The sequence below is a fragment of the Melanostigma gelatinosum genome (genome assembly GCF_949748355.1).
Source record: "Melanostigma gelatinosum genome assembly, chromosome: 7".
In the NCBI taxonomy this organism is placed as follows: domain Eukaryota; kingdom Metazoa; phylum Chordata; class Actinopteri; order Perciformes; family Zoarcidae; genus Melanostigma; species Melanostigma gelatinosum.
Genome location: NC_136640.1, coordinates 23,414,985 through 23,425,292, shown reverse-complemented (window position 1 = coordinate 23,425,292; position 10,308 = coordinate 23,414,985). Strand labels below are relative to the sequence as shown.

Here is a 10,308-nt window from a genome sequence, read left to right as displayed (position 1 = left end):
AAACCTAGCTCTTTGATGTCAATAATGTGGTTTGTTCGTTCTTTGAACCTGATACAGACAGACTTGACTGTCCATATTTCAAATGGGGAGTGAGTTGGCGAGGGAGGAGGGAGGAGGGAGGAGGGAGGAGGGAGGAGGGAGGAGGGTGTTGTTCTCGTCTTTCTGTTAAACCGGAGGTGAGAGCACGGCATCAAACGTCCCCCCTGGGGAGTGGACACGATGAGAGAGACGGATCTACGCCTGAGAGTGACGAGGCTGAGAAATGAATTCAGGAAAGAGACTCTGGAAACAAATCTGACAAAGTCGTTCAATCTCCAAGAGAGAGAAGACAAGCAATTATAGAACAGGTGAAAGAAAAGAAAATATACATGTATAATAATGCAACAAAATATTTTCATGATCTCAAGAAACACTGTCTTAGCTGTATATATATATTTATATTTATATGTCGCCTAAGTCTCTCAAAAGTCCAATAAAATGTTAATCACACTTCATTTTTTCTTCCTTTCAATTTTTGTCTTATTTTTCACTGTTCATTTGCTGTTGATTCCCAACGCATAATGCATATCATGAAAATCAATAACATTTGGTCACAAAAAAGAAAAAAAATGAAACTGCAGCACCAACAACATCCTTATGGCTTCCTGCTCCTCACCTTTCACCATTTCACCATGCAAATACACTCAGCAGTAACGATGAACAGACCATTTATGTAATCATCTTAATCATCCTTTGATCGGCCCACTGTGTAATTCGCACACTGTTTCCGACTTTAATGCATCGCTACACTGTTCCTCTCTAAAATATGCCAACTTCACTCATTTCAATGTGAAGACGTTTCCTCCTGCTTTAAATGCGAGAGGAAGAGACGGGACGTGAGAGAATCCCTCTGGCTAGAAGAGCAGAGAGAAGAAAATATAACTGGTGGACGAGAGCAAAAGGAGAGGCTTCCTCTGTTTGACAGTGAGAGACATGAAGGGGTATTTATAGATAATCGTGTTGTATCTGCTTCACTGGCTACGTCACATACACTGGAGGAGAGGAGTGAACACGGGACGAAGAGGTGAAGAAGAGGACGAAAAGAGGTCATGCAGACATGTGGGTCATGGAGGAAGGAAAGAAGGATGAAGGAGAGGGAGGAAGACGAAGAAAGAAGGGAAGGGAGCAGGATGAAGAGAAGAAGTATGACACAAGAGGGATGAAGAGCAAGATGGAAAAGAGAGACGATGAAGAGGAGGAGGGTGAGGAACGATGCGTTTGGAGAGGAAGAAAGAGGAGGATGGCAAGAGGGAAGAAGAGAGAGGGATGAAGAGGAAGTATTGAGGAAGGACAAGAAAAAGAAAGCAGACTGATCTCAGGAGAGTCGGCCTTTTTATCTTTGAACATTTGGCCGTGTTCTGCAGTCGATAGCGGCTGTGGAGATCTGTAGAAATGATATCATGACGTCGGCATGTGAAAACATCATGTGCATCACTACAGCGATGGAGCAAGATGTACCGTCTGGGGACTGACTAATCAATTCATCAAAGATTTTAAAAAATATGCATATTGAACCTGCGCAGGGAAACTAAAACCATAAGAATCAGACAGTCAGTCAGTTGTTCTTGTTGATCTTACACATCGGCCCTTTAAAAAGGCCTTCATTCACTAACCATCGTCATAAATGATGGAGGGTCACCGACCGTCTTTCTGGTCTGGAAAACGAATTCAGTATCAAAGTTCCAACAGTATTCTCTGGTCATGTAACACGTTGGGGACATCCACTAAATGGAAGTTTGAAACATTTCATTCTTCTTCTTCTTCTGGGGCCAGAACTATTCATCATGTAAATAAATCACAATTATAAACGCATCTTCATACAACGGTTGGTTTGATATCTTAGGAGAAGTTAATCTGCAATTTATGTGCATTTTCCAACAAAACACTCGTTTCACGAAACACTTTCCGCTCGATACATGCATGCGGTCTTTTCAAAATAAAATTCACAGGATACAACTCACTTAGGTTTAGGCAACAAAACTACTAGTTACGTTTAGGAAGAGATGGTGAAATACTTTGTTCGGTTTAGGAAAATAACTACTGAAGATCTGCTACTGAGGTACGCAATGACATTACAAATAACTCAACATCGACTTCTCCTTTCCCACGGGGGACGACAGTGGCTTCCCGGTCAACGGTCGCTGTTTGTTGGACCCATCCACCTTCCACGGGATACCTACGAATTACGGCACATTCTTTGTTGTAGGTATAGCTACGAATGCTGGATGAGACCATCCTGGAATGATACCCTTTTTATCTCTGGTAAAATAGTCGTCATTGAAGGAAAGTAGAAAAACATCAACGTAACAGCTGATAACAAGCCTGTCAGCTGTGTTGCAAGAAAGAAATGAGGAAGAGCCTGACACTAACCAGAAACTATTTAGGGAGGAATTTAGACATGAGGTGTTCCATCAAATGATTATCACACACACACACACACACACACACACAAACTGTATGAACCCATTCCCCTTGACCATGTGTTGACAAAACACTGTTAGTGGAGACAGGGTCACGTCATTCAAGTGGTGAAAACACACACTCATGTGTTCATCTCCCAGCAGACACACACTTTCCAACAAAAACAGTGTGTGTGATCATGTAACGATCAAATGTGCACGCGCACACACACACACAGTATCTCTCTATGATGCAAAGCTGCAGGGTGTGAACACAATACTTCAACACATAAATATGCAGACACACACACACACACACACACGAATGGCTGAGACTGAGGTGTGACAGACAACCTTCCTCCTCACCCTCTCAGTCATCTTCCTCACATGTTCACACTGAGTTTCAGCTGCTCGTGTGTGTGCGTGCAATACTGAAGGGCAGATTAAAAGTGTGTGTGTGTGTGTGTGTTACTGGGAGGTGTGGCTGGTCCCAATGAGTGGGTGTTTCCTCCACCATATGGTCTCTGGGCTCCACACACACACACACACACACACACACACACACACACACACACATGATGTCAGCCCTCAAGAAGCTGGGCTCTGGCTTGGACCGTCTTCATCGATATCTTTTCATATTCAGGGTATTTAATCAAACAGCTGAGAGATTTCTGTGAAAAATGTTAAAGAGTTATTAGATTTATGGAATCTGATTGAAATCGCAACGTGGCCTGCTGCAATTTTCAAAATCGCAAGAGGCGCAACATTTGTGTGAAGAAAGTGTCAAAATACTGTTTTGAATGAAACGCTGTGGTCCTGGCCCACACGTCGTACTCTACAGATCCATGCAAAGATCACACCATATGTATTCTATGATGTGTTCCAGTGCATAACGAGAAAAATGATGTCAAAGTCATCGTTCCCTCTAATATTGCAAATCGCAATTGTCAAAATAATCAAAAATGTTCGAAGTCATTCAGCCGTACTCTTCATTGATCTGTCTTTGTAAAGAGGGTGTGTCATTCAGGAACTCCTGTAATATCCAGTTTCGGTATCTTGGTTTCTGTGTTTGAAGAAGTCGAACCAGCACAGTCTCCCTGTGCAGCCTTAATGCACATATGGAGACAGCACAGGCGGGACATCTTCAACACCTGCTAGTAGACAGTTTGTGGAGTGTTTCTAATGTCTGGCGGTGTTTTTTGCAGGTTGAGGGGGGAACCTGCACAACACACAGGGAAGAGCTTCTGACCGCAGCAAACACGCTCAGACGGATCAGCGTTGACAGAAAAACGAATCAAATTACACCCATGTTATCCCTGAACGGAGCTCCACCTGTAGACTCCTCTTCCTCTCCGGACTCTCCTCTATGAAAGGGAAGTGACGCGAGGAGGAATATGTTTATCCTCTGCTCATCATAAACACACACCAGCAGTATCAGCGATCCCTCTTCTGCTATGAACGGCTTAGAGATGCGCCTCCTTTCATCTGCCTTCACATCCACGAAGCGGATGAAACACTTGAAGACAATATGGACCACAGCTTTGATGGAGGGAAGAGGAGGGAGCGTCTAGACAGCAGCTCCAGGCAGACAGACTATCCATTATTCAGCTGCTGGCAGGATTCTGGCTGCTCCACAGCCAACAGTACCGTTTCTGTTGATGCTGTGTGTGAGTGTGCGCGGCAAAGAAATGTATACATCCTAACGAGTAATGTAGTACATTGCTGACTGTAGAAATCTGCCACCACCTGATATATATGCAGCTAATTATGTTACAGAAATCCTTGAAAGGAACAGTGTGTATTTAGGGAGTATTAATAAGTAGGTTTTCTTTGGTGTATAATCACCTGAAAATAAGAATTGTTCCTTAGAATGAGCCGTTTATATCTACATACAGAGAGGGCCGCCATGTTTGTACAGTAGCCCAGAAGCAGGCGGCAACCTCCGGTTCTCAAGAGTGAAGCCAATAGTGAAGTGTCTTAAACTTGCATTCTCTCTCCTGGCCATCAGGGGGCGACTCCTCTGGTTGTATAGAAGTGAGAAAATGACTCTACTTCTCTCTTGATTTATTTCCTCAGTAAACATTGTAAACATGAGTTTATGTCTCAATCTCTAGTTTCAAGTCTTATTCAATACACATGACGTTCATTTAGTAAATTACATCAGTAAACTAATTTAGACCATAAAGCAGGGTATGCTTTAGGGCGGGCTTACTGTGATTGACAGGTCGCTACCAGAGCCGTACACAGCGTCTCTACTTCACTCCTCCGCATTCCAAATATGGTCATTTCCGTTCACTGGTTGCAAAAAAACAAGATGGTGACGGCCAAAATGACAAACTCAAGGCTTCAGAAACTGCAGTCCACAAACCAACGGGTGACATCACTATGAGACTACGTCCACTTCTCATATACAGTCTATGTTGTAAATTGTTTGATTGCATGTGTACTTTTATTGTGAAGAGCATGAAACAGGAAGTGCTTTTACTTTGAGGAGCGAGAAGTAGCATGGTAGGTGTCTTATTGATGCTAACAATGATGATGATAAGAAAAAACCTATATGTCGGGTGCAAGATCGCGCTGTTTACTGTAACAGTTGTTATACTGCAGTTTCAGACAGTAAACGTGTTCCGTTCAAAACCAGACGTGTCTTGGTCGTCATTAGAAGCTCCACTTCACAACAGTCTATGCCCACAACGGACAAACTGACCTGCTTTAGCTTCCCGACCGCGGTCGTAAAACACAGCGAGGGACACCGTTGTTTTGGTCTGAAGCCACAGTCAGCAGCCAGTTAGCTTAGCTTAGCACAAAGACTGGAAACAAGGGTAAACGGCTAGCCTGCTGCACCTCTGTTGCATATTGGAATCGGTAGCGTTCTGGTTTCCGTCTGTAGTGTAATGAGTTCTGACCAATCATGTTCGAGCAGGCTTTGGTTCAACACAAGTCGGAATAGAGAGCAAAACAAGCGGACATTGGATGAAATGCATTCTGGGAACCCAGACTTATACTGACGAAGCAACATAAAATGACAACCTTTGGTTTCCTGAAATCTGCAGAGATTTACAGCCTTTTTAACTCGTGATGAATGTGTAAATAAGCAACTGTTTGCCAACACGTTTGTCAGGTAAAGTGTTGAGACAAAAGTGTGTGTGTGTGTGTGTGTGTGTGTGTGTGTGTGTGTGTGTGTGTGTGTGTGTGTGTGTGTGTGTGTGTGTGTGTGTGTGTGTGTGTCAGTAAGTAGCTCTATTGTAGGTCAGCAGATGAACACGAACTGTTTCGGGGTTAAAAGAACTTCAATGACAGGTGAGACAGAGCCCAAAAGGAACACACACACACACACACACACACACACACAGAGTAACCAAATGGGTCATTAACTCTCTCTCTCTCGCTCTCCTTCATGCTGTCGAGGTGTCAAAGCAGGGACTGGGTGGCCTCGTGCTTCACATGGGGTCATAAAACACTCCTCTGGTCACTCCCAGGTCTCCATGGCAACTGCTGCGCAGCCACCGCCCTTAAACCATAACCCAATAGATCAAGCACTCGGGAAGAGGACTGGACTTTAAAGATAATGTAACGTAGTGTTCAAAGCATAGAATCACAACTTCCGGGTCCGTCACATGATGCCCTTTCATGAGCATTATTTGGGAGTCAGTGAAGCCTTTTTTTTCGAGGCTGGGCCGAGGGCTGGGAGGCGGGGCTAATAGGAAACACCTGAATTTATTGTCTTTTCCGAATTTTAAAGCTCCTTTAAAGCACAGGTAAAGTAGGTCTGCAAATAACGATTATGTCAACAATCGATCAATTGTTTGGCCGACAAAAAAGGGTCCGTCATAACTTCCCTGAGTCCACAGTGACGTCTACAAATGTCTTGTTTTGTCTGACAAAAGGTCCAAAATGAAAAGAAAATACATTTATAATAAGATTAGACAACTAAACGCAGAAAATAACCTGAAATTAGGGAATTTTTCCCCATTTTCACTTAAAAAATAACAAACTCAATTATCAAAATAGTTGCCGGTTAATTTTCTCAATCAAATTAATGGGCTAAATGTTTCTAGTCTAACATGAGTGAAAATCAGGATTCAGTGCGTTAACACAATCTTTTCTATCAGGACCAAGAACATACGTCATTCTATTTAATTTATCATTCTTTCATGTGAATGGAAACGAGCATCGACACAACGGCGTGCTGAACGTCTAATCCTTGGCTCAAATATAAGAAAGATCAAATGAATTTATCTGTGCGAACCATCAAATATTGAATATAATTAATAAATCTAATATTCTACTGCACTCACTTCAGTGGGGTCTAAGCTCCCCTGATAGTTCAATAGGCTCCGTTCCAATTCACACACATGTGCTACAGCAGAGGCCTTCAGACTGAGGTGCTGGAACTCTCCGACTGTGTTTGTCTTCTGTCTGCCACCAACACTTGTTCAAGCAGCTTCCTTACAGCTTTGCATTATCCTGGAAACCGGTCAGATGAGGAAATAAACTGTTTATAACAGGGAGCAAAGGGCAACGCCAGCCCAACTCGGCTGTATGACCCGACAGAGCCCCAGTACATTAATGACAGGTTACTGTGAACGCACCGTAGAAAACTACTAGTTTACAGTGATTAATGATACAGCAGGTAACGTGAATCTGCAGGAAGCAGTACAATTAACAGTAGTGGCAGAAGTACTCAGATATTTTAGTTATGTAAAAGTGGCGATACCACTGTGTACAAATACCTAAAAGTACCAAAAGTAAAAGTACTCATTGTGAAGAATATCTATATTCTATTATTGGATTATAATCATTGATGCATTCACGTGCTCATCGCTCTAATGTTGCATCTAGTAAAGGTGGGGCTAACTTTATATACTCTAAATAATGCAGGTGAAGCTTGTCAATTTCCTCCTAGGATTCAATTATTTCTTCAGAATGTATTTGTTTATTATTTTATGTTTCATTAAAATCAATCCGCAGGGTAACAAGGAACTTTAGTCATCAAATAACAGAAGTAAAAGTAAAAAAATAAATACAGTTTTTGCCTCTAAGATGTTGTGAAAGAGAAGTATACTGTAGCAGAAAATTAATATTAAGTCAGAGTACCTCAACATTGTACTTCAGTGCATTTAGAATAGTTACTTTGCGCTACTGGATATTAAATTCATCTTATAACAGATCATTTACGAGATGATATGGATCAAACACTTTAGTACTTATTATAAGAGCCTAGAAATAAACTACATCATTTTCTATTCTCGGGCAGCAGCAGAGGGTTCGGGCTCGCGTGGACTTGCTGATGAATCACGTCAGACTTTGTGGTAGGTTCAGAGATTGGTAAAGTGGATTTATTTCATCCAGTCATTCTTTCATTCATTCCATACTCGCCCTGCCGTGTTCACGTGTTGACCAGCAGAAACTGCCATGTTTTCAGAGCTATCTGGTTGGGAGGACACCGGTGTAATAAAACATATATAAATATATATAATGGCACCAAACATCCACCATCGGACTGTAATAACCTCGTTGTGGCTGACTTCGAGCCCCCTGTGTGCGGGGCCTGCGTGGTACCGGGGCGTTAATATATGGATGCAGATACAGAATAATAGTGTGGTGCCCCCCCACCCCCACCCCACCCAGCCAGCCTACCGTGAAGCATTAACCCCTTCCTATTCACGGGTAAACGAGCCCCTCATTCCCAACCGCACCATGCCCGGCTGAGAACGGAGATGAACGGCTACGTTTGAGGGTTTAGGAACAAAGTGGGAAAAGGCTCACTCACCACTTGTCTGGTTGCAAAAATGTAAAAATACCAGAATGCCCCGTGATAATTTTCCGACACCGGGTCACAACGTCTCGTGTATTCGGTGAAACTCTGTTCTCCTCCCGGTTCAGCTCCGCTTCGCTCTGTCGCCCTCCTGGCTGGATTTTTTTTTCACAGTAAACTTGCCGAGTCCAGGCTATTGTTAGCTAGGCACGGAGAAGCCTGCTCTACAGAAACACCCGCCCCCTTCAAAAGCGCTCCGGACACGCCATTGGCTACTGGTATGACCACCTGCCGCCGATTGGCTGGTGTGCTCAGAGTCCGGGGCGGGGCGCGGCTCATTGCTAGAAAGCGAGCGGTGAGGCGTTCACAGCCTTCGGGGGAAAGTCAACATTGCAGTTTACCTCGAAGCTCTGGCTGAGGACGTTACATTCAGGTGTAACTCGGCCAGTGGGTGACTCACATGGATTTTAGCTTTTATATTTAGATACCAATACAAAAAATACGGCTTTTACTTATCATGCTCTCATGGATGTCCAGTGGACAATACACTGTATGCACTGCATGGAAAAAAGATAAGATAAAAACGTACTCACAGATGTAATGATTTTTAAATGAGTTCTCTGGTTGGGTAAAATATTTCTGCTTGATTGTCTTGTTTAGTGACATTCAGTGGAGGAGAAATATACTTTTACTTCAAAAAAGTAGCAATGCAACAGTGTAGAATAATATTTAGCATATAATTGGATTATAATCATTCATAAATGAATGTACAGATCACTTTAGTGTTGTAACTGGTAATGGTGGAGCTAAAGTTGAAGTATGAAGTACCAAAAAAATGGAAACACTGAAAGAAAGAACAAGTACGGTACATCAAAGTTGTACTTAAGTAGCCTACAGTACTTTAGTAAGTGTTACTTCCCACAATCGATCAAAAACTAAAAAGAAGGAAGAATTTATAAAGAATATCATTCACCACAAGTACTTTATATCACATGATTCATTAATAAGACAAAGATGAGAGAAAATACAGGAAATAAAGAACGTTTGAGGTGTAAAGATAAATATTGCAAAGTTGAATCAATAAAAATAATTATGATAATAGTTCCAATAAAATATAATGTATATCAAGGGGCTTTACATTCTGTACAGAATACGACAGCCTCTTTTCCTTGGACCCTCAATTCAGATAAGAAAAAACTCACCCCAAAAAAACATTAATGGGGAACGTCCTTTGGAAAAAAATCTATTTCGACATCATTTTGATTTCTATTCCAGCAAAACAATAACCAGTTGTTGAATCCTTGAAGGCGTCATGTATTGTCTCCTCAGAACACACGTGTTCATGATCATTATGAAGGTACCGCACTAAATGGGGAGAATAGAGAGACAGCGACATCTAGTGGCGACATCTACATAACTTGAAAAAGGTATTGAGGGAAAAAAATCACAATTACCACACGGGACTGTGACTGGTCAGCTTGGGCTGCTTGTGTTTACTTCTACAAGTTTGTGATGCTCTTAGAAATTGTTGTTTCTCTCATGTGAGTGAAAAAACGTTGGATATTTCCTCCAAGCAATGATGATACACAGACCTTCCCGCTATTGCTGTCTATCTCAAAATGTGTTGAGACCAATACAGGTAGCACCAGAATAAAGAGACATGTCTGTGATGTGCTACTTTAAAAATAGAGGACAGTGTGAAATTATTTTGAGATAAAATATTGATTGTATTCATTTATTCTTATCTCTCACTCTTACTCTACCCAATCACAAACGTAGATACATACACACTTTACGTCTCTCTCACACAGTCATGCAGAATAACTTATCATCACCAAAAGGGAAAGGGACTCTTACACCTTCAAGCTCCCTAGGGAGGCCAACTCCTGCCGATATGGTTAGATGTGTCTGTGAGGACAAGCTTGCCCTGTGGAATGTCTCTGACCTCTGACCTCATCTGAGAGCTCCACAGCACATGAAGACCTGAAACAATGACTTTCAGTTGTCAGCAGGGAGAAAACTTCTTCGTACGCGATCCACAACCATTCAGTCTCGACCCGTACACCAAGAGGAGTGAAGAGACAGCTGTGGTGCCAAGAGCATGGCGTGGGA

At 42.3% G+C, this 10,308-nt stretch overlaps 1 protein-coding gene across 1 annotated transcript in view; it reads right to left on the bottom strand.

Moving 5' to 3' along the window:
• pak1 (p21 protein (Cdc42/Rac)-activated kinase 1) overlaps positions 1–8,339 on the bottom strand; it is a 52,972-nt gene extending 44,633 nt beyond the window's left edge. Inside the window, exon 1 of the mRNA XM_079272452.1 lies at positions 8,212–8,339. The gene's annotated coding sequence lies outside the window, so the exon portion shown is untranslated. The remainder of the gene's footprint in view (positions 1–8,211) is intronic.
• Between the last annotated feature and the right edge of the window lie 1,969 nt (positions 8,340–10,308).